The 22,389-nt window shown below is 38.6% G+C and overlaps 2 long non-coding RNA genes across 10 annotated transcripts; one reads left to right on the forward strand and one right to left on the reverse strand.

Moving 5' to 3' along the window:
- Window positions 1-1,216: 1,216 nt before the first annotated feature.
- Window positions 1,217-10,165, reverse strand: LOC111254891 (uncharacterized). Of its 9 annotated transcripts, none has more exons than XR_015316948.1 (8): window positions 10,025-10,165; window positions 6,814-6,958; window positions 4,431-6,344; window positions 3,914-4,219; window positions 3,507-3,689; window positions 3,253-3,422; window positions 3,015-3,069; window positions 1,217-2,259 (listed from the first exon to the last, which is right to left on the reverse strand). It is a non-coding gene; the product is annotated as an uncharacterized LOC111254891 (long non-coding RNA). The 9 variants fall into 9 exon arrangements; XR_015316954.1 differs by lacking the exon at window positions 4,431-6,344 and adding an exon at window positions 7,810-7,873 and having other exon boundaries at window positions 10,025-10,162; XR_015316946.1 differs by lacking the exon at window positions 4,431-6,344.
- Window positions 3,684-10,917, forward strand: LOC147754362 (uncharacterized). Its single transcript, XR_015316955.1, has 2 exons — window positions 3,684-3,835; window positions 10,072-10,917. It is a non-coding gene; the product is annotated as an uncharacterized LOC147754362 (long non-coding RNA).
- Window positions 10,918-22,389: the final 11,472 nt, after the last annotated feature.

A 22,389-nucleotide genomic window follows, 5' to 3' on the forward strand; every position in this document is an offset into this window, starting at 1 on the left:
AATCGCAGAAGCATGGTATCGATATAATTTTTTGCTAAGAAACGAGTGGTTACACAATATGTGCCATTAATTAGCTATTCCGTCGTAAAGAAATAACACATAAAATTGCCACTGAAGATTATGCATATGATCCATAGTAATCAAAAGAAGCATACATAAGTAAGATATTTGTCTACGGCTGCCGGCAGTCCTTTAATGTTATTTTTATATGAAACGCTTACATTCCCATCGCGTCACGAAATTCAAGTTGATTTTTGACTGAAGTATTAGAGCTAAGGTGTTAGCTTTGCGAACTAATCAAGTTACAGTGCTCAACTTTTAACAAAAGTATTTGTGCCGACTATGTAGGCACCACCAAGGCTTTTTACACTGGGTCATCTTTTGGACGCTTTTTATCCCAGCCAGCTTCACTGGCTAATACGATTTTTTGATACGGCTTCCGTTACCGAAATCTGTGCTGAAAAAAACTATGATATGATTTAGAACTATAAACAGAAACGATCTCTCTCTAATTGAAATATATCTGAAAATGAGGAAAAATGAAACAAAGTTGCCTACCCTTCGTAACCTATCGCCACTGTGCGCGACACCGAAGTAAATTACTTCCAGGTATCCACAAATTTGAAAACAACTTTAGTATCTGTTGCAGTAAGCTACAGGTAACAACCGTCAGATTTTGGGTCAGTGTGGCTGACATGGGGACTACTACGTATCCCAAATGTTATACATATTTAATTCCTAGCACACATGTTCTTAAAAGTCTAAATCGTACGTCTATGAGAGATAGTTAATTTTTACACATACCTGAACTTTTTGCGCCTCTACGACCGGCACAATACCGTTAGGCGTTGTATGTGCGTGCATCCTATTTGTACGTGTTTCTTTAAACACATACAAATTGAATCGATTATACGTTTTGGGGTTAAGATGTGTATAGGCCTAATGGTCGACTTTTGTCATCGAAATCTTTACCTTTTCGTTCAAGGTCGCCGGGTCCCAATCCAGCTTGTTTTGTTTCTTCTAAGGGAACAAACGCTAAAATATGACGACCTTTCAACAACAGACGTCGTGCAACTGTCATAGTAACAGCTAAGCAGCACCAAGTAGACATTAAATATATTCATAAGAAGTTCAATGGTGGGTTGTTACATGCCAATCGCGGTAGACACTTTGAAAACTTTCTTATTCTACAAAAAAAAAAACACAAGCATACAAATCAATAGCAAAGTATAATAATGCTACATATTGAGCCGTTCGATTTTATTTCATTTATTAGTTTCATATGTCTTCTTCTATATTCTATAATGCAAGGGCTATGCTTTATAGGTATTCATCCTGGCTTAACATTGCACGTCCTACGCAAGTGTGTATAGCTACATAAGAGCTATATAATTTCAAAAAATTGTTAGAGTAGCTAGATGTTCAGATTCAACTAAACTACACCTAACTAGCTAATATTCAATATTTTTTAAATTGTAATTTATTTTTGCAAAGTGTTTCGAGCGTTTTTGTGCAGATCCATCGGAAAAAATATTTTTTTACCACAGAAAACTATTATGTTTTCTCATTTATTTAGCATTTAGGATTCTTTTTTTGAGACTGGAAAGTATTGGGCAATTGTATGTGTGGAAAAACTATGGCAGGTCTCAATGTCAATTGTCCCTAGCACCAAGTTACCGGCACATTTCTAACAGTAGGCGATGCCTGAACGAAATTGAGCCTGAGTTCGTAAATCATGTATAATACCAATATGTCAATATCTGTTACGTTTTAAGGCCCAAAACGGAATTCTACGAAGAGAAAATGGTATGCTATTCACAGCGATAGTACACGTCCAAAATATGAGAGACCGCTCATTTATTTAACAGGCAGTCGAGTATAGTACTTACAAACCAAATGTTCCTTTGTTAGTAGCATTAAAAATAATGTAGAGTATCCATAGCTTCATGGGCTAAACTATAAAAGGGTTAGGCGTAATAATTCACTGCATTGCAGTGTAATAGAGAAAATACATCGATTTCGAGTAATCTATAAATTAAATAAAAGCCGACCGTGTTGACGAGCATTATTCTAGATCGTTACTTCTCTCTGCCGTAGCGTAACAACAGTTCAGCCTGTATCAACTTCACTACAGTGTCTCGAAGCCTATGAAGAATGAAAGCCGTTCTTTAGTTGCTGAAGGTAAACATCCGAAGTCACAAATTTTCATGCCGTCGATAGATACTTGTCATGGTCATGAAGCCCTAGCACTTGAGGTTTCTGCAAAAGTATCAAATGGCTTTCGGAGCCTTATCAGACGAATCGACATAGTATATATACGCATTTTTAATCAGTGTCTCAAAAAATAATTTTGTGTATATGGCCGACTTCAGCTGTAACAAATCTGAACGCAATAAGAGACTGACCTTTGTGCGAGGGGTTTTTTCCCCCCTGTTGGTAGGCGCTCGATGCCGAGGAAGGCATCGTAATAAACACAATCAAAGCGACACAATGTCAACATTATTCATTAGCCTGATACGTCGCAGGCAATAGGCTCTTTTCTGGACCAAGCTAGTAATAAGCTATTTATTGAGCCATTCAGAAAGAGGTCGATATGAGCAGTTTTGCTAACTGTCCTAGAGGCAACCATGTGCTGCATTTTGTTTAGTAGCTACTAGAATAGCTATTGGACCACCGAAATCGAAAACTATTTGCAAACGTATTGCCAATACGTCTTGCCATATATTGTTATGTACAGGGCTATATAAGCGAAATAGCTTGAAGCGAAGAACACTTGAAAATACCAAAATTTGGCGCGGTATTGGGCTGATAGTTGAGTGTATATATATATATATACATATTATTGTTCTTTCTCGATACTTAGCTTTGTTTGATTGCCGATCTTTTTAAACTTTAGCCGATTAAGTCTACAAAAACATATGAACAAAAAAAAAATGAAACAAACAAGCAAATCCATCGTTCTCAACCGCATTAAGGTCTTTTGGTTATTCTGTATTGAACAATGCTTTACTTACCTAAAGGATTTCAATCGAGCACCGAGTCCGCTAATTGTTGAACCGACAGACCGCACTGTAATGTAATGTGGCCGTTCCGACTGGATAAGTCGATGAAACATTGCGCATGCATAACTTTTTTCTCGAAATGTTAATTTAACTTGCATCTTACCATTATACAAATACAGAATGTCAATCTGGGAACATACACGGCTGGTCAGCCTGGTACTTAACAAATGAAATTAGTATTATTATGTACCTTCATGTGCAGTAGCTGATATGTGTGAGTGTACATTGGCCTCCTTAATCCGCAACGTTTCCAAGTCTGATTGGCACGCGTTCAGCCTACAAACGCTGTGTAGGATCTGCTTATTTGTAGCCACGATACGTGCTTTATCATAGGAAAGGTACGATTTGCTGGTAAGTCAACTGAAACATGCAGAGAATTTTTCACATCTAAATAGCTTGGAAGTGCGTTCACGTAGTAAGCTTGTTGTCAGTAACCTCACGTACCTCGGTTAGTTATGTACATCCTATTGAAGGCTAACACGATATGACAAGTGTAGCGTGTGTATTTATGACGGGCAAATGTAACGCGACAATATCCGGCTGCATTCGATAGGCAGAACGAGTACGAGAGCGCCGGAAGATATTGACAACAATAACGAAGGAGCTGTGCAGCATACAGGGAATTTGCTAAAATAACAGAGTTGTTCATCAGATGCTGTTATCGACGGTAGAGAAAAAAAAAAACTGGCAACAATAACAGAAGCGGTTTTCGTCTTCACAAAAGCTAAGCCGGACATAAATGGGATGTAGGTCACAGAGATGTCAGTCTTGCGGTAAGTACACAAAGCTAATTTTAATCGCAAACGGAGTCATAGTACGCTCAAAAATTTACTGTCATGTATCATACTCACTCCAAGTCAGCGGCTAACGTAGCATAGCTTTTATGATCTCTTATATAATCATATGAACTTTCAGGTTGTGCAGTTGAAGGTTGCTTTTAGTATATACGGGTCATAAGATGAGAACGAAATCTTTGCACCTCCTGAAATTGACACAGGACTCTACGCATTCTTGGGTTCGCATCTACTTTACATGGTCTATTTTCACTTCTTATATGCATATTTATATTCTTCGATGACTATATTCTATATTAGCCTAGTCCCAAAGGCTTCATGCACGGGTCATGGATCATGTCCTTTTCTAAGCTGCGCACTCCCCTGAAACAAATCAGAATCACTGAGCTTGGTTGGCGCGTCTTTAAAGTGCCTTGTGATATACAACTATAAGGATTTACTCAGGCGCGGTTTGTTGGGAGATTCAAACACACGATCAGTTCAGATATTAGGTAAGCTCGGTTAATTTCGATTTTTAAAGCCGCAAACCCTAATTGGGTTGTGAAAAATGCGTAAATGGGCATAAACTTCTTACATCATAGGTTCACATCCTAGTCTCCTAGTCCTTCTATACGAACAAGTCTAAGTCTGATTCCGAGGTCTGCTGTGGAGACAAAAGTAGTCAAAACGAGATCGCAAGTAAACTACTCAAATCTGCAATTGCATAAATTAAACTTTATTTTCTACATGTTTTTCAAGCTTGATTTTTCTGCATGACTGCATTTTCGGCGTGCCAGTCTTTCGTGTATCTATCTTGCTCTTCAGTCTGCTGAACAGAGAACTTTCTTTGTAGAGCGCGTTGCTGACCTACCCTACATCCGCATCTGAATAAACTCATTTGTTTTCAAATTTTAATGTCCCGTTTTTTGCTCACGTTAATGTTAAAAACGTCATCGATAAGTCTCATAAAGCGTGCAGCTACTAGCCGGACGTGTAGTGAGCCTATCACGCAAAAGTTTATTTATATAAAGGCCAAAATTAGAATGAAGAGCTCACCTCATAAACAAACCCTTTCGGCGAGCATAGCTACTATTAGTACTACGATGTACTTAACAGGAGAAACAGTTAGGTATGATGATCTAACTAGTTTTTGAAGGAACCACACACGTCCACCTGTATCTAAACTAGGTAAAAGTAAAAGCTACAAGGAACCACATCAGTTCTTACAGCTGGCGTTGTCCAGAGTATACAATTTATGTGGACCTAACATTGTCTGTGAACGAATGTGCCGGTAGGCTTAGCTTTTATTTTAGTCATTCGATTCGCGTTTGCTACTGAGCCTTTTGGCTGGAACAACATTAGTCAACGCTTTCAATCAATTTCTGGCAGTGCTTTAATGTCTAACGGGTAACGGCCCTCATCTCGACGCGCAGATCCCCTCGCAACTTCCTTTTTACTTCCTGTACACCAACAGATTGAGCTCTATGTATACACACGAATATCGGTCTTCGTTACGATACAACGGGCAGTAGACCGAACGCTGCAAGGGTTCTAACGTGGCAGTTAGCTGGCCTTCGCCCTGTGAGCTATACAATCATGTCTTAGCCTGCAGCAACCGCTTCTGAGGTAGACACGCATAGTATCGTAATCGGTTGGGTTTTTGAATAATTATGTCTTTCGCTTATGAATATTTTATACCAAGCTGTTTATACGAACGAGAAAAAGGAGAGAAGGATTAGTTTTAGAAACAGTTTACCGACTATTTTATTCTATTATACATCTCTTGCGTAGTTTCTGGCATATAGGGTCTTCGGACTATGGTGGCATTTTTGTAACAAGTTAGGTCTCAGTCGTTAGTGGGAGAAGTTTACCAAAACTTAATATTGCTTATGCTATTTTTCGCCGGGTCTAAAAGGCTTCTGAGAAAAGGCCACATAGTGTAAGTTTAGTGCCTAACGGGACGCAAAATGATACTAGCCGTGCCTATAAACAATCCAATGATCGTTATAGGTAAATTGATCCTGGGCTATTATGCAGTCATTATGATATTTACAAGGACATCGTGGACTTATTATTAGAGAGCCTGATCTACTTGATTATGCTCACACCTATAAAACACCTTAATATGCCCAAACGTTTAATCAGAAGTAACTTACTAATTTTGCCTCGTTTTGTCTAAGACGCTCGAAGTTATTTTCCCAAATAATCCATTCGTAGGGTTCAAATGTGCCTAGTCAACGAGGCCGCCTATTTTTAAGCTGTTGATTGACTTTTTTCATAATAGATGCCACGAAATTACACACCCAAATGACTTGTTAAATTATATGTGTAACAATTACTACTATTATTAAATACTTGTAGTATATTTACGGTCAATTCGTGTGTAATTTCTCTGGATGAACCAAGCTGCTAGAAGCGGGCGGAAAAAGAGTTTTTTAAAACAAGAACTTTTGGGGCCCCTTTCCGCTTGAAAATCGAGAAAAGTTGCTGCTCCATACGAAAAAATATTCTGCGAAGAAAGAACGTGAAAACATTAATGTCGTGGTAACAAAAGTTTAGCCACACTTACGATTGTAGGGGCACACGTACAGACTCATCGTCATTTTATCATACACCAGTATGCTACAAAAAGCACACCCGTTTTACAAGTTCAATTAATCACTTTTCTGTGAACATGTGATTGGAAGGCCCATCAAGAGTTGAGAATATGGATTCAGGTAGGAAAATGGACATTTAAACCGGCCCACTAAAAATATCATGCCCAATCGAGAAGCGAATATGAGCAGGTAGCTCTCTTTCGATACTCATTAAAATAAACTGAGCAGAAATATTCCTCAACTTGTTTTAAAACTAGTATATGTCACGAAGCTGTAGGCCAAGATAAGAATCACGTTTAGCACTTCAAAATCTAAACACGCATTTACGTCGGTAGGACAGTGTATATTGCGCTAGTTGTCGAAACTTTACGCAAGTCCTACCGTATTCAATAATGTGGTCGTCTTTCCATCTTTAATCCGTTCACCGCATAAGCTTTTCTCGATACGCACAGATGATGATTTTGGTTTCTATGCAATCAGTCAGTGTCTTGATGAGAACAGACAGCCATCCCGCTCTTTAATTCATCTAGATAATAGAAATGATCCGCTGTTAGAGGTAGTTCATCGACGGCCGCGCTAGCAACTTGTGTTACTTTATAAAAAAAATGTTATTCTCTAGTAACGGAATATGTCGATCGTATCGGCTTTTGTACTATACCGCGGTGATATAGATTACCTTGCCAATAAATCGTTTCTGTTTATTGCTGCCGTTTGACTACGTATATCAGCTAAAAAATAAGAAAGAAAACTCCTAACATCGATTTTGTACCTGTGTACTTAAGTTACAAGGGAAGCAGCCTGTGATATACACGCTCCGCGTAAAGTTTAGCGTCTAAGACTAAGGGATAATGACTTGACTCACAATCGTTTTTCCTTAAAGGTGGATCTCGGAAATTCTCGTCTGACTCAGAAGATCGAGTCGGCCGCATCCTTTAGGTCAAAAAATACTATCGCTAGGCTTAGCACGCTATCTTTGTACTTTCAATTAGAAAGCCTCAATTTTTATTCGAAAACAACATATCCGTGTGGATTCGGCAGCTTTTTGACTTCGAATCGCCGAAAATGCAGCTTGCCGCCTCGGGACAGTTTATCACAACCCGAAATAGAGTGCCGTAGTCTCAATGGAAATATGGCTCGCAGAGCTACGAAAAAGTTTTCTAACGGTATAAAGCAATTAAACGCCAGCGATGAAAAGTGAATCAGTTTACGTTATGTGGGGCTATATCCGACGCTCTGTCCAATTAGCGCAGACGCTTCCTAGTGGTCCCAGTCGTGGATAAAAGTGCTACTCTTATCCGTATTAAAAAAACAATGAAAAAATTGCAAAGATTAGTAATACACAGAAATGGCAAAAAGTCATTTTAGCGGCCAACTTACCAAGTAAAAAATATCCTTCCAACATATTGTAGAACAGTCAAATTGCATAAACAAGCTCCAGCCACTAGAATAAATGTAGGGAGACACTGGTGTTTATCAAAGACAAAATCAGGCCATTGAAGTAAGTGTATTAAACATGATAATCTGTTAGGGTTTTCCTTTAGGTTTGGTCGTTCTAGGCTTTATACAGTCGATTAAATTTGCAAATTTTACTGCTAAATTTTGCTGTTATAATGCTTTCCAATCTACGAGCCTTACATAAGCAATCTTTCCTAATTGCGAACGGGAACAGCTATTAATTAGCAATCTTAAATATGTTTTTTTATCACAATTTAAATATGGACCTCGAACGTATTTTGGGAAATCATTTCGTCTAAACACAAAATTGCTAACAAACAATATCATTTCGTAAAACTCGACGTCTTCGTCTGCCATTGAAGTTGATCTAGGAAACTAGGCTCTATACCCAGTGAAGTGCAGTCCTCATTATAGTTCGGTTCCAGAAACTTTGGAAGATCTCGCTCTTTAAGTACCGCACCAGAAGAATGAATGTTTTCAAAAAATACTCTAATTCCAAACTGCTATCATCAGAATAAGAGAATTAGTAATATCGTATTAACAGAGATTGGATTTCGTTCTCTCTTAAAATTATAGCTTGACTTAACACCGAAACGTGCAACAATTAAGTTTGATTCTTACAGATAGACCATGAATTAATCTCAAAGCCAGGTTTGAGCGACTACGGTTTTCTGGTAAGAGTTCCACAGTACTATAAATTAGCGTAGTGCAAAAGGGGGGCGGGGCAGCAAAGGTAATTCATCAGGGGCAAAATCCGTAATCTTAATGTTTAGGTAAAAAAAATCTTGGACAAAAATACAGTCGAATTTAATCTGGACCTGGAAGCTTTTTCAGTTCCACCACAACTCGAGTCCGAGTACAAGTGCATGCTGTAACAACATACACCCCTTTATAAGGTGTCAGCGTCAAGGCCACATTTAAAATTGCTCATTTCATGCAATTTACAATAGTTTATGCGAAATAAACACGGTACAGTTATGGATAAAATATCCAACGACGACAAACGATACCATGCGTTCTTATCTCCTCTTCCGAATTCTTTTTCCAACTTCAACAAACAAAAAAACGAAACGGGACTAAATGAAAACATATCCCTAACTCCTAACAAGCTCAAGAATTCACTTCCTTGGTTGTCGTTGAAAATTAATTTCTTGCCTTCACCTTTATAACCAACTTATATCAGCTTATACCAACCTATCTATTGGGGTTTACCCAATAAAAAGCTAGAGTAAAAGAAAGCTTTACGAACCAAGATCTCTAGAAACTATATACGACAAATCGCAATAACCCGTTTACACTTCCCTCACGGTCTAGTGATAACTGAGCGGAACGTTCTTGACACGGCGGGCCTTTATTTCGAACCGGGGACCACAGGAGGTCAAATTCCTTCTAAGCATATCTACATGATTGATTTATGAGCTGAGCGGTCTGTATCACATAGAGTTTTCGAAATATCAAGCATACACTCAGGCCACTACCTGACGTCTACTGTTTTCTTTGAGTTCAATACGTTTGTATAAAGATGCGGGTTAGAACAAGCGAAAGTCGTAAAGTGTAATCAACCATAGAGTAAGACTAATTAAGGCCAATAACCAATAATAAAATTGTTGCTTACACAGATCCTGCTGCTTAGCGCTGTTCAAAAAAAGGAAAATGTGTATGCCATACATTTGTTACACAAATTCGAATTGTTCATTCAATCTGACATTCGGACATTGGGAGCGTTCGTAAGCAGTAATAGCACAAATAGCTTGAAACTGTTGTGACGCCTTTGCGACACACAGAGTAAAATGATATAGTCTTGATTTATACGTGTTTGATAGCTTAAAAAAATAGTATGGGGATATAAGGCTTCTTAATTCAAGAAAAAAAAGGTTATGCCCTACTAGTCTATACAATATGCGTCAAAACATGATTCGGATCGGTTAAATTGTGCAGTTAATGCGTTGCGCGGCTACGACAGTAAGGGACACTCAAAGTGAGCATCGGTGGACCAGATACAAACGAGAAGGTGAATTTAACGGAAAATAATAAAATCAGATACTTAAAAATGAGGTCTCATATCCCTATGCGAAATTTACACATCATCCCCTCGTTAAAAAATAATGATTAGATACGAGACAATTTTTAAGCTTACCCGTCGAAAGCCTTGGAACTAATTATCTTATCTTGGTTTGTTGTCAGCTTGGGCAAACGACGCGCTAAGCCGGTTGCGACCCAAACAATTTCCAGTCCAATCAACGGGAGTGACCTTAATCGATCGATTGGCAGGCTCGCTATGTCACCGTGTTTTTGTGTTCACGCATTACCGTCGCGTACGTCACTGCATGCAAGTTTAATACGACCATTGCACGTGTTGCACGCAAGATGTATCTTCAAAAACCAGCTGACATAACTTCCGATGCGTTAGAACGTTTAAGGGTAAGGTTACGAAGAACGGACGCAGCGAAGAAACAATCGTATTCCTCGCTTCTATATTACATGCTTACATTACCCGGCAATATTACATGACATGATATGTCCCTTATCAATAAAATGTCTTGCTGGTTGGCACTACCGAAATAACTTTTGGAATATAACGACACAGAGCTCCCACTCTCTATCTTGAATCGTGTAATATTACTGATGCATATTATCTATACCCCTAGCAGGCAATGTACGTTTCTTATGCGATAGGTCAACCCGCTTTGGTTTCAAAATATCACGCTTTATCATTTACTTATCGAGAGTTTTTTTAACGACGATCTTCTTGTGTGCCTCCTAGCATGGATTATGCCCATGTTTCTCCAAGCACATGCGGAAGCAAGCTATGACACTGAGTAGAAGGGTATTCTCTGAAAGCTTAATCGCTTATCAGAAGTTTGATGTTTTGTTCCCAGTGGATAAGTTTTTAGCTCTTCAGGGCCAGGCTTGTTTGAAGATAAATTTTTCATTCGTCGGAGCAATGTCTGCTTCTTTGGGCAAGCGTTCTTTGAAGGTTCTGAGATGCACTTAGTGAGAAAATAAAAAGACTTTTCAATCGACGTTTCATTAGAGGTATGAGTTTCTGTACACCTGTAGGTTCTGTAAGCTGTGGATTATAGGTATCTGAAGTGGCTTTAGATATCAGCCTTAGCTAAAGGTATCGTTAATGGTAAATGGTAATATAATAGAAGCATCAAAACATGTAACTAGGCGTTAAGCGCTATAAGCCTAGGCAAGCTATGAAAGGTAGCGAAACAGAAAGTAGCGTTTATGTATTATAAAAAAATCGTTTGCTAATTTATCTGAATAACTTCCGTTGCTATAACGTAGCAAGGTCACTTTTCTGAAAGTAACTAAACATATTTACCGATTACACCGTTTGAGATCAAGATTTGTGGGAGGTCCGCGTGTATGAGGGAAAAATTTTTTCGAAGCTTTGCATCATTGATCCCAAGGTTGAGGCGTGTAACTCAATGAAGTACGCAAGGGACAAAACTTTCCACTCTATCCATACCAACACGACAAAATAGGCTGGCAAAATACGTGTGAATTGTGCATGTCATTGAAGATGGAGTACGCTATAGCATTGTCAGTAGCGAAGCGTCTAAGCGTACGGACCATTTAACAGACCGAGTCGTCTACTTACCAAAATTAGAATCATGGTCTCCCTCTGTTGATTAACAGTTATATATAGCGTTAATTACTCCTGGGTTTGGCTAGATCAGGAAGAAAGTATTCTGTAACTGTTTCAACATTGCCCCTGCACCCGCAATCCGATAAGTGAAACGTTTGCCGTCATCAATCGAATTGGTTCAGTCGTTTCTTATAGAACTTATAGAAGCATTTCAATACCACGCATATAGAAAAATAAACTCTATATATACCTTGTTTATTCGCTCTATAGTATTAACACTTGTTACACATTTTTACTAACATAAAAGGTTTTTAGATAAAGACATCTGTAACTCTCATTGATGAAACTGGTGCTATCGTGGGCAAAAAACAGAGGAAAAACAAGTCTAGAAATATAAAGTGTACATATTATGTCAGTTTATACAACTGTCGGCGCATTGATTGAATCAGATAATATGTTACGGCAAAGTTCATATATATATTTTCTAGCTTTTTTTTTTTTGCCATGTGTATCCAGATATATAGGGGCAAGTAAAAAAGATTTTCATGTTTAGAGTTTTCAAAAACTATCTTTAAGGTTTACATTGCATATGCTAACTGGTGGTATTACCGATTCACCAGGCTATATTTCTCTAATGACACTAAAATGAATAAAACAAATACAAATACTATTCATCACCTATTATTGTTAGTCAGTGGACATGTATTAATAAATAAACTTTATAGTCGTTATTTTAGCTACGGTACATGGATTTTGCAGCAGATTAAAAAAACTCTGAATATTCTTCCCCTTTATGCGCCGCCTTTACGGAGATTGATCTTGACAAGTCGATAGCCCCAGTAAAACACAGCAGTATCGTTCCAAAGAAATTAGGATAACACTTCTGACGCTGCAAGGTAGTTTGACAATCTTAATTCAGGCTAATTATTGTGACCTGTATCCTAAACGAACTTCAACGTATTTTATTTATAAAGCTATTGATATTTTGATATGGTACAGAACTGCAGACAAGCAAAGCTAGGACGAAATGAATCATCCCTCGGTACTCTCTTTAGCAGCATGCACCTCGTAGCCGAAGTCAAAGTTAAATATCCCGACAGAACTGTCCAGACAACCAGAACGTTTGTTTGAAGGCTACAACATTTTAAGCGGTTTAGGCTCAAGATCTAGGTTTTCTACCCAGGTAAACTAATGTTGTAAACTAATCAAAGTTGGTTGAGCAAGGCCGTCATTGCGCGATTAGGTTCCTCAGGACGTACAGGCTAATTTATGATCTTGAACAATGATGCAACGCAATAAGGCATAATATGATTCTTTATCGAAATATCTGCGTTGAAGACAAACGAACAGCTAGGTAACGTCAGCGCCGAACCAAGATAAAATATATTAGCTTAAGTAAAAACGTACAATTTAAGAAGTTGTTTTTTTCGAATTAACCCTTTGTACTTCGTTGCTTTGTGAAACATATAAGCCTATTGAAATTATAGTGCGCAGGGTGTCCCGATATCCAGCCTAGAGAACACTGAAGCTCTGAGCTTTTCTCTTACCGTCTGCTGCCGCTAACCTGTGCCAAACTGCAGTAAACAGAGGTAACCATTACTGCAGAAACTATTATGTGTACATAGGTATAATATATACCTATTATATAGTTAGTTGGCGGGCTGTTTGTTGTAGGGGGCATGCACACCCGCTACGACGCGTACCAGTCAAAGCCGATTCCTTCTACAACGAAACAACAAACCGATCTTAACTGACAACATTATGTCGTTTTCAAACTTGAGCGAAGATCAGGTATTGTTCGATCTTTACGCGCTAGACGAATCGTCACCAAAATCACATATTTCTTGGGTCACTCCGAATTGGCAGCGTACTGTGTCGTAAGCGGGTATGCTATTGTAGAAAGCATAGGAGAAGACTCAACATTGCACAACGGAAAATTCGTGACAAAAATAAAAAAACAGTACTGTTTTCATAAAAACGTATTAACTTAGATGCCGTGCACTGGATATATAGATAGAGTATATAGCTCGCCGTCGTTTCTCATGACGCGCACTACAAAAGCACAAACAAAAACAAGGTATGAGAAAATCAGCGTAGGTCATATCTGTCTAATGTTTATTAAATAAACAAAACAAGTACATATAGGTGTCAATTTTTAAGAAGCTAGTTTTTAGAAAGCTGCCACGGCTCAACTCAACTACGTCTTAAGGATGTCAAAAATATGTAGCTGGTTGCTAAAAATAGCCATACTTTTGGACTAGGCAAAAGTTTACCATGGACAATAAGGATAAAGTCTTCCGGTCAGAATGGAGTATAGGTTACGTGTAGGCCCTTAACGACGTATCTGGAGGACATGAAATCACATTTCTACATGGACACATTTCTCCATTAAGAAAATTTATTTCCCTACGTCAGGAGACCATTATCTCAGCTGCTACATTTTGCGTTGCAAAATTGCAAGGTACAAAAGCGTCTGCATATACGTCTGATCTAAAAATTAGGTGTTTAGTATTCGTAAACAAGCTTAATAGAGATGTATAGGACATAGGACGTTTTTTTCAAGAAGAGTTAAAATATTTCTTATAGGATTGTACGATTAAGCAGATTAAAAGATATCGTCGGAATGTAAAAGGTGACTAAGGTATTTGAGAACTGCAAGCTTTTTCTTTATCAATACAGGAAATACTAGATTATTACAAGTGAACCTGGCGGGCTTTGAAACTGCATAGTTTTTGAATTAGTTGTACTATAATGATGATTTTTAATCTGTCTTAGAAATATTATTTCTTATTTTTTACATATTTGCCCCAGTGTCCGGGCAAGCTTTGAACAGCCATACAGCCACTATTCGTGTTCTTATATGTAACTTCTCTATTTATGGCTTCTCTAAGTAAACCGATTGTGAGACGAATTTTCTTACTAGTTGGTTTTTTAAGACATGGAAAGCTCCGTAATCATACGCCCTTATGTCGGGAGAATAAACGCCTTGGAGCCAGAGTTGGATATTTTTTCATTTTGGCATTACTGTCAAGCAAGCAGGCCGCATGCCTTCGATTGCCGTGCTAAGGAGCTATAAGTTTCTTGATAAGATAACAAGCTGCATTCACCGCTTCACTTACGGCGAGCACATGATAGCAGCAGATGCCGCCGAACCAGATTTCTTTCCAAGATGACGCCATTTTCTTGTCTAATTCCTCTCCGGCACATTTTTGTTAATTAAAGTTTCGGAACCGCTCATCATATGCGTTTCCAGCTTGCCTGGACTCATTTGACCACTAGTTACCTAATTTCCGCATTTTCAGTATTTGTGTTATAATTGTAATATGTGACTATTAGCAAGAGTAGTTGTACATGTTCTGTGATCTATCACATGTAAAATGCCAGTTTTGGCTGACAGAGTTATTACACTTCAAGCTCTGCTTAAAAAGCTTCCTCGATTGCGGCAATGCGTCTTTGTGTTTCCGATCCCGACGTCCGGTCACCTCCTCGACATTCCAGTCTCCGTTCTTGCAATGTTTGTACTATGCTTATTATTATTATTATGCCTTGACTAGTAATCTTTGACGAATTCCCGAAACACTGGCGCCTTCGGGGAACAAAAATTTAATCCCCTAGCGTTGATTTTCGCCACTAAGAGACGTTTTTCCTTCTGAACTAATTTTTCCTGGAGCAGAGTCAATCAATTTGCATTCAAAAATTTCGAGAAAACCGGATTATAGCCCAACTCCGTTCCCCAGTAGCGCGTTGTTCGTTTACAACGGCCTAATAGACAACTATTCTTGCTGGTAGTACTTGAAGAAAGTTATTTTAAAACTTGGAAGTAAATTAGTGATTAACACTACTTGGGTATTTAGCGGGGCAATAACTTGAGTCGTTTTAATTTAAAACGATGTGCCATTAGGGCCATTGTAGAAAGATTGACGTTTAGTGTCCCTTTTACTCTTGGATTTTTAATATCTATAATGCCCGTCTACCACGTTGGATGGATTTGAACAGCAAAGCTTTTTTTTTCTTTATTATATACCATATTCTGATAAAAAGAATATTCTGATTCTGTAAGTCCCAGTAAAGTCGATAATCCCTAAACGACCAACTATTTGTCACTAGGTGAATCCTTCACGTTACGCTGAATTCGTGGAAGACACTAAGCAATACGCGGACCGTGAATACAAAATCAGGAGCAAATATTAATATCTTGAAGCTCTCTCTCGGCCTTTAATGACTAATACTAAAGTCAGGCGATCTAGTCGAAAGTGCGAAAACACAGTATCTTGTTTCTTATTTCACCTTAGAAATCATCACAGGATAAAATATCTAGAGCTTTTTCGTACAGATACACAGACTCTAGCAAACCAATAAGTTGTGGTCAAGATTCCTTGAAAGCAACTAGTCTATGGGTACAAATGATACGGCCTTATGTTGTAGGCCGCTCTAAAGCTCGCACTCGTCAAGAACAAAAATGAATTGGGCATTCAATGAAATATACTCGTAATTATTAAGCTAGAAATATTAAGTAAATGGTCATATACTGAGAACTTTTCGAATGTTTGCTAAATAGTCAATCTGGCGAAATTTTTCGTGACGCTCCATGTAGCTTGGGGCAAAAGTTTCCAATCCTTATAAATTTTATATGGTTTTGTATTTTTCTATTTTTCAAATTTTTGTATTAGTAAATTAAACTATTCTTGCGAATAGGTCTCAACATGGTAACATAAACAGGAAAGGGGTGCAAAACAACTAGTCAAATAAGACAAGGAACCCAGTTCAGTACGTTTAAATGCTTTAGAACTGTCATTTACTATATGTAGATATTATTTTAAGGACACTGTCCATAAACGTATTGCCACGCCAATTGAAACTTAAATATTTTTCTACCAAGCGATGTCTATCACAGAAGCCTCAGACCTCTCAATACACCTCACTAGTTAAGTGCCTTTGGCGTGGTCATAGACTATTCCGCCTATCTTCAACTTGATGTCAGCTTTCGCCGACGCCATCTAATTTTCGTGTGTTTAATAGGGTTATCAGGTGATCCTATAGAAAGTGTGAGGCTGTTTCGAAGTCGAACGAAGCGCGGTGTTAGCAGGCGCGTATGTCAGAAATGTTTACACCAATTGAAACGGAGGCTGTTTCGAGTCGATCGGTATAGTTGTTTGGCAACCAGATGAACTGGCTTATTTTCTAAGGGTAAGGACGAGGTAACCGATGGCTTACTGTCTACATCAGGAAACTTCGCGCTAAACGCACCACTGAAGGCATATGCAGTGCCAAACATTGATAAAGCCGATTTCGAATACCTCGTATCGCGTCAAGTCTGTACGTTCCAATAAAACAAAGCGTTAGAATAAACGATCGCGCTTGCAGACAGCCTAGATTTTCCAATTCAGATCAATTGTTTGCCTAGATGGTGACATAGTAAACAACAAAAAAATAGGTCGAAAATTGCAACTCAGTTGTCGCGCGTATCTGTAAGTTGTCTCAGGACCTTAAAACAGTGATAAATTTGCTATTGTATTTCGACCCTTTCTTTTACAAGCTCCAATTTAGGCCAATGAAAACGTTCGTCTATCAGATCTTTCCGTAAATATATTGAATAGATACTTTTGTGAATTTAAACATTGTAAGGATTAGATCTTGAATCTGAGGTAACCGTTTATAATAGAGTTAAAAATCGATTTCAGTTATTGACAAACTGTTCTATCTACTTACATATTCCACCCTACTTGCCCAACAGAAATCTTTTCCAGCACTGAATATCCTCACAAAATTTCGCGTAAGACGATAAGTAAACAAAATAATAATAGTAATTTTATGTATATATTTATTTATTTTTTTTTTCTTTGAAAACAAAAGAACGCGTCTGTTGTTCATGGTCGCGCGTCTGCCCCCTCAGTACAAGTATAAAGGCCGTTTTCTGACCAAGACGAGTATCAACTCGTGCTTTCTCTAAGACTGAGTAATAACAATTATGTAATTATATCTTTTTGTTGACTGTAAACTTGACAAAATACGTATATCCTCACATATATAGGCCGGATGACATTTAGCGGCATTCGGGGATCATAAAGACGCTCACCGCATGTCAGTGCAACACCCCAGCACTCTCAAGCAAGACTCTTGTTTTGATAAACCAACAGCTTATGTAACGTACATTGTTACAAGTATGCTAAGGCTCTGACTCCAAGGATCATTCTTCTAATCAACCAAATGGGAATAGATCGCACTTGCGTCGCCTTCCACAATTACTATCTGAAAAAGCCTCCTTCGGTATAGTTTCAGGGGATAGCTTTTCCGAAGGAAAACGGTTGAACCACCGAGTACAACGGATTAAGCTGGAACGTATTTAATTGTATGTATAGACGACAGGCCAGACTTACTTTAGGGTTTGGAAAAAAGTTTGTTTAGAGACATATATATGTGTGTATACGTATCTATCTAAACGGCTTTTGTTCTATCCTTTGTAGTCGAACCTCGACAGAGATTTGTACCGATATTTTGCTAGACTTAGAAGTCCTTAGCCAGTTCTCACTGAAGATTGGCTGCCAGAAGATCGATTTTTCTTTCTATGCCCTCTAGGGCGAATCAGGACACGACTAGCTTTCTCTGAGTCGATTGTGCCGAAGGCTAAACAACAGAGACAGAGGACCGACCGACATCACGATGGGCTTTTCTTTTTTGCGTGGACCAGTAGCCACAACGCATCAGACATTGCCACAGCTGGTGGTTTGGTCACAGCAACAGTGGTACGATATGTGACAGTTATCATAGAGGACGAAAGTCGCGTAATGGGGGTCCTTGGACCTGACGGTGTGGAACGATGTTTTGTGGGATGATTCCCTCCAGCGCCTTTATTGGGTAGATTCTCACATTATGTTAGAGATAGCTTTTCCGTTCGGGTTCCCGCCTTGTCTGTGACCGCTATTAAACATGTAGACAGATACGTGGTTTCTACGAGCCTGCTTGGCATGACAATCGCCTGCTGTGGCACGATCGTCTAAGCGTCATTTTTCGTGTAATTCCAGAAGGGATGTCAAGCAATGTCAATGTTTTTACGGTGTCTACAATGATAGAGTGGCCCGCTGATACCAACAGATTTTCTGCATGTATGTATGTATGTATGTATACGTTATATTGTTGTGATAACCAGTCGGACCAATTTGATCCTTACATACCGATTAATGCTCATACAATACATTTGCACAACAAAAACAATAAGAGCAAAGTAGCCGACTAATTTAATCGCTATTAATATATTATAGTAACCGTTAAGGTGACGCAGTATATAATTATAGGGTGCGGCATTTCGTACAATTATATTTACATCTAAATAAAGGCCAAGTCTGTCGTAGCGGCAATAAAAAATGAATGATAGTGAAAAAAACGAGCGTACGCCTAGCAAAACGCAGATATACTTGGTCACTTTAGCTTCCTTTTGATCTTCTTTTGAACGCTTTCATAGCGAAACGCATTTGTTCATACATCCAGAGAAATACGTATACCCCAGGCTGCGCCCGGGGTTCCATTGGGCCGTCTCGTAGAATAGTCATATCCCATATACTGTGTAAAACATAATAAAAGCATCTCTGTCGTTAACTCTTGCTCGTATCTGGATTCGACATTTGCCACAAGTTTCACAAGGGGTAGGTAGGATCGCATTAGATCGTCAAGGGAGTGCCTGTGGTTGAGAAAGTTGGGAAATTGTCTTTAAAGGCCATTTCGAGGGACCGATCAGCCGAGCCAAGTATTTCTTCATTTCCGTCTTCAACAAAGCATAGGACATCCTGCTGATGACAGGGAATGGAGATGGTTGGATTCGTCACTCGGCACAGAGCAGCTCATAGACATAGGGGCAAGGGAAGAAAGCGATAAGGGTTTTTATTTTTTAACGAATTCCTATGCTATTCCACCGTTACTGCTGTCGCGGCCGTGTTCTGTCGTTAGAGCTCGATTCGATGGGAGCGATTAGACATCTTAGTCGAACTTGATAATCGCTTCACACGTGTTTTGCTTGAATCGCAGTTCGTACGTGTATCTACTTAATTATCGGAGGGTCATCATAAGGCCGCAAAACGAGTAACAGAAACATATAGATTCGCCAGGTGCTAAACAAGAGACATTTTGCCGCCTTTTTACCTTTGATCGACTTTGGTTAAAGTGGGCACGTTCAGGTCTGATATGCCTCTATTGCACGCATTCTAGAAATCTTTAGCAAGAAATACGTTAATGTTCACCACAGAAATGAAAATAAGTTTGTGTTTATGAATATAAACAGATTTTATAATTATATAATGTAATGCAGTATAGAGCTTAGAGAATTTAGAAGACAATAGGACTATTGTGATTCAATATAAACGTCTACTTTTTTGAACAGATTTCCAAGCTTAGAAATGTTCCTTATATTCAAATGTAGCCCAATGCGGGTTTTGATAACAACGATAGCGTAGCTATTACAAGTAACGTATGACGTTATTAAAGATCGTAATGGCTTTTTCATATTCTATACCGAGTACCTGACCCATACATTTTATTACATTTAGATGTATGTATAGTACTCAAATGATTTCAGGCATTCATCTCAACAGTAGCTTAGCACAAAGACAGCACTCTATTGGGAACGACAAGGGTCAATTCATTGAAAGGCACCCACTGCGTCCTTTGCAACTCCGAAGTACCAGTCCGTAAATAACCGAACCTTCAAATATGCGGATTATGCGTTCAGAAAATCTGATTTGAACTTGAGCTCTAAACGGGAGAGCTCTTCGATATTCCAGAATCTAACATACGTCAATGCGTTTGAAGTCGCCCCCGCAAGACGGTCCAGGGAAGACGCTCATTCGAGTCGCCGAAGCACACACGTACAATCCGTATTAATAACGTAAGCAAAAAATTTCGCTTTTATTTAAGGCCGTCTTTACTTAGTAGAGACGCTAGAAGTTCCAGCTATTTAGCTATACGTGTAAACGTACAAGCAATCACGTTTCAATCTGTGGCGCGTTGACGTTTATAAATGTTCATTCTCGGAGAAAGCACTCGTGGCCGAACGTTTGCTATTGACATGTCGGCACGCAGAATAACAGGTGGCTGGATATGATTTAATATGGCAAGTTACAGTTCTTCTGGGACTATATTGCACTAGTTACGATATACCGTTGAAGATATTTAGCTATAGTAATTCTATTCGCGTCTGTTCTGTCTGTTATCTTGGTAGCCTGTTACACTGGCGATTAGTTGTATGAGAAAATTTATATCTCAAGCTTAAACAATTTGCATTCTCCTTAAAATTTATTAGGAGTTCTCCTAATTATTTTGCTCCTCTTTTTGTCCCATCTAACTAGTTATTATTAGTTGGTTAGCTAGTGCCAGTCTGTCGCTAAGAACTTACCTAACTTGGCCTAAACTAAACTTTCGCACAGGCGTATACCATATTACTTTGCCAATAACTAACTTTTCTTTTTGGAACTTCTCTTACTAATCGAGTGCAAATAGTTCGTTTGCTGATTAATAAATTTCCAAACATTTCGATTATCGTAATTCTGTTTGGCTAACCCATTGGTCAACGCCGTCACCATAGTCCAAAATAAGCTATGCTGCGATCCGGTTAACTCGCTTCGGTGATCTTATTTTCGTCAGACAATGTTCTAGTAAAACGATTCTTCAATCATCTCATTACCTCGTTCAACATACCTTCGGGTGTTACCGCACTGCGCGTGCTCTACTGCCCGAAGTAATAAACCACCTCGACTTTGAAATAGCTTCCTGTAAACAAAATACAGAAAAATTCTACCGCTGGATAGGCATAAAGGTAATATCGGGCCTTGCGCGTGAAAATCGTTTGGGATCTTATCTATGCCAGACCTAGTACCCTATTTCAATTATTTCGCTCCCTATTAAATGTTCGTGTAGTACCGATGCGTACCGCACTTTTTTCATTTATCTTGTCCTGTTACAATTTATTCCGATTAATATCTCATATAGAAATACTAACCAATTCCGAAACCGTTTCCGCAAGGAACACGACTTCATTTTTTAATGGGAAAATGTTAAAGGTCTAGTAGATCCAATGATGATATCCATTTTAGCAGTTGCCGAGCAAATCGCTCAGAAACGATCAGTATGCCAGGCATCACACTCTGCGAGAATAGAGGCTATCGTTTTAAAAGATTAGCCCAGAAATCAACAAAATATCACACGCCATTCATAGCAGGACCACACTGAACCAGCCAATAACAGATTTGCCAAAGATGTAGTAGCTTGTGCAGTCACACGGGCAAACCAAAATGTCTACATGTGAATACACTTTTGGATAAAAGAAATTACAGTATGTATGTATGTACAAAATATGTAATCCGTTTGATATAGAGTAACGTTTTTTGCTAAAATAAAAGAATACTGTCTTAAAATGGCCCCCAAAAGCGGAGTTATGTGATAAGTAGAATTTTAAGAGGCGTCATGAGCCGTCCTGGCCATCTCCCCAGCCGTTAAATCTCGAGCACGTATTAATCGGTTTGAATGAAGTAAGTTGATGGATACTTCAAGAAAAAAAATACATCCTAATTATTCGTTACTGTTAAACCAAGGAAGCTGGCAAGACAAACAAATCAATAATAAAGATGTACGTCATATTTAGCAAATCTCTAATAATGAGAAAAATGCCCTGAATTGTACCAAAGCGAGATCATGTGAAAATTCTTGCCCCGCATAACGTAGAACTTTGTCATACGCTAACATGATGCCATTGACGACGAGCTAAACCATGCATTGGTAAGTAACGCTTAGTTTCAGTTCGAACAATAAGCACATGATGATTGCTAGCGATAATTTGTCAGGTCAAGAAGGTATAAAGTGAAAATACAGTACCATTTAATGGATCCAGATAAAGGTAAAAATTGTGAAAAGGTACTCAG

The sequence above is a fragment of the Varroa destructor genome, unplaced genomic scaffold, assembly GCF_002443255.2.
Source record: "Varroa destructor unplaced genomic scaffold, Vdes_3.0 BEIS01000007.1, whole genome shotgun sequence".
NCBI lineage: Eukaryota > Metazoa > Arthropoda > Arachnida > Mesostigmata > Varroidae > Varroa > Varroa destructor.